The sequence below is a fragment of the Hipposideros armiger genome, unplaced genomic scaffold, assembly GCF_001890085.2.
Source record: "Hipposideros armiger isolate ML-2016 unplaced genomic scaffold, ASM189008v1 scaffold_303, whole genome shotgun sequence".
NCBI classification, from domain to species: domain Eukaryota; kingdom Metazoa; phylum Chordata; class Mammalia; order Chiroptera; family Hipposideridae; genus Hipposideros; species Hipposideros armiger.
In genome coordinates, this window is record NW_017731653.1 from 718744 (window position 1) to 721837 (window position 3094).

Sequence of the window (3094 nt, forward strand, 5' to 3'; positions counted from 1 at the left end):
TGAGCCTGAGGTGCCAGATGGATTTCTGGCCCCCCCCCCCACAACTCCCACCTCAGAAGTTGGGAAGAGGATGGGGAAGCTTTGGAGAAATTACTGTGCCAGCAGAAAAGCCCAAGGCTAGTTAGGTCAGGCAGGCAACTGAGGAAGAGGAGAAAAGTCTAGACTCCAAAGAAGAAATGACGGGTGAGAGAGGTGTTAGGGATCAAACTAGATTGGGGAGGAAAGGAAGAGATTGAAGGGTATAAAGAGGAATGACCAAAGGATGAAAAGAGATGCAAGGTTGGGCAGAGGAGAGAGATGGATGGCAAGGAGGGTTAACCTTCTTCACTTCCTTTGGGGGCCTTAAACCCTAATCCTATCTGGGAAGGGGTAGGAGTGCTAAGGAAAGAAAAGAAAGGAGCAGTGTCCCCAGGAAGATGTGAGCCAGGGCCCCTGATGTGTCAACCCCAAAAGGACAGTGTCTGGACACAGAGTCCCCTCCCAAAGGTCTGTCCAAAGCCAGGCAGAGGGGCTGCCTAAAGCCCCCAGCTGCCTCCCTCAGGACCCTGGTTCTGACTCCTTCCACACCCTTTTTAAAGATAGTCCTGCAGCCCAGCAGAGGCTCTAGTATTCCTGGGTCTAGACCCCCCAAATCCTTCCCAGTGCCCCCAAGGGCTGGGAGCAGCAACTGGGAGCCCTGACCAAGGACCTACCTCCACCCTCCCAGGCCTCCCTCAGCCCAGCCTCCCAGGGGGTGGGGCAGCCCAGGCAGAGGCGCCATGTGGCAGGGGCGGGTAGAGGCTGCGGCTCTGGTCCTTCCAGTATAAACCCCCTAGGCATCTGGTTTCTATCCACCACCCCACCACCCTGGGGGCCCCTCAGCCTCCGCCCATGGCCACCCAGACGCTGAGCTCCCAGAGATGGACGCCCCTGAAGGAAGGGGTGGGACGATGCCTTTCTGATCTCTCAACCCCAGGACTGGGCTGAACCACAGGGACCGCTCCCTTCCCTCCCTTCCCCAGAAGAATCAGGGAGGGATTTCTAGGTTAGAGGGGGTCGAATATGGAACCTGCCTCGGTTGTCTTTAGATCTTTTTGGAATGACCAGTGGGAATGGAGAGTGAAAATTGGGGTGAGTGGGATACTTCTAACCCCCTACTCCTCAGGGAAGCTGCCTCCTTCCATACCAATGCCTTCTGCCCACCTCCCAGGCTGGTTTCCTCGGAAAGCCCTAATCCAAAGGGACTCCTAGTCCTTCCTTTGTTGTTATTATAGATGGTTTGGCTCCCCTAGAGAGAACTGTGAACAGTGAACAGAGCCGCTGAAATAAAGATTGACACATACTCTAATACAGATCTAATGAGTGACACACTTTCAGATTCACACTTGCACTCATGCTGAATGCTAAACATACATATACTCTGCAGGCACCCACATTGATACACACTGATATATATACATACACTACATAGATGATGCTTACACCAAGACACTTAATCTAACCCCCAATCACAAGAACGCACATACCAGAGTACATACATGCAAAGAGACTCACAGCCACCTAGAATACCCCACACAGGGACTTATATAGACTCACATCATACACACAGTTACAATATGGCAAATGTCCCATACATACACACAGGCTTATCATCACAGATGATAGGATCTAAAGACCCCTGCACTCTCCTAAAGGAGGTTTAAGAACCCTTCTTCCCACAAGAATCTGGGGTTAAGGGTGATGTGGAGGGCATTTCCAGACCTACAAATTGCAGCTTGCAACTCCTTCTAGTGTAGGAGCCTCCAGTGTACCTTTAGGGGACTCACTAAATATCCACCGGAGTTCAGAGACCCAGATGGCCCTAGAGAACTCCCTGGCCCTGGGGAACCCCCGACATCCCCACCCCCACCCAGACCCCCCCTGCTCTGCGGCCCTGCTGACTCATCTCTCCCTCTGTGGAGCTCCCCAACCACAGGGGCCTGGAAGAGAAACTTGGAAAGTTGCGCTCATGTCCCAGGCCCCTGGTCTGGCCACTACCCACCCCCCCATACACCCAGGCCCAACCCTTGTCTCCAGTGGAGACACTGGTGACATAGAACACAGGGGGGACAGGAAAGAAGGCATCCAAAGACAGGGAAACTGAAAGACAAAGGGAGAGACCTAAGGGAAAACAGAGATGGTGGGAATACAGATAAGAGATCCTGAGGGACAGCTGCTAATCTGATAGGGTCCTCCAAAAGCCATGGGGCTGGGGAGCAGGGAAACTCACTCCTTGGGTTGGGGAAGATCCACTCACGGCTTTGGGATGTGTACACTGCCCAGTGCCTTGACCTAGCATTCTGAGCCTAGGCTCAAGGAGCTTGGGGAAAGAGACCCAATTCTGGGAGGCAAAGCTGAGGACACAGGGCAGAAGGGAAGCTTTTAAGAGGCCAGCAACCTCTGTGTAGGACAGCTTGGAAAAAACACTCTCCACCCCACATACTCTACACATTTACACATATATGCACACATCAACTCTCTCCCTCTCTGCTAGGTCTCCCTGTCCCCTCTTCCAGGACCAGGGCTACGGGGCAGGAATCCTGGTGCTCGCCCTGGCTCCCCTCTGCTCTGAGCCTCCATTTTCTTAGTTGACATTTGAGCCCTGAGATAATATAGCAGTTCCAGAGGAGGCAGATCAGGATCAGAAAGAGAAGTGCTATGGGAGAGGGAACAAAGAGCAAGCGGGGCTGGCCGAGTGGCTCAGTTGGTTAACAGCATGAGCTCTGAGCAACAGGGTCACCGGTTCGATTCCCACATGGGCCAATGAGCTGTGCCCCAGCTGAGCTGCCACTGAACTGCCAACAGGTGGCAGGATGGCTCAGCTGATGAGAGCACGTACGCCTAACAACAATGTTGCTGGTTGGACTCCTGAATGGGATGGTGGGCTATGCCCACCCACAACTAAGATTGAACACAGCACTTTGAGCTGAGCGGCCACAGCTGCCGACGGGCGGACAGATGGCTACTGGACTTGGAGCTGAGCTAGCTGCGCCCTCCACAATAAGACTGAAGGACAACAACTTGTCTGTTCCCCTTTCCCCAATTCCCAACATTGTTCCCCTTCCCCAATTCCCCA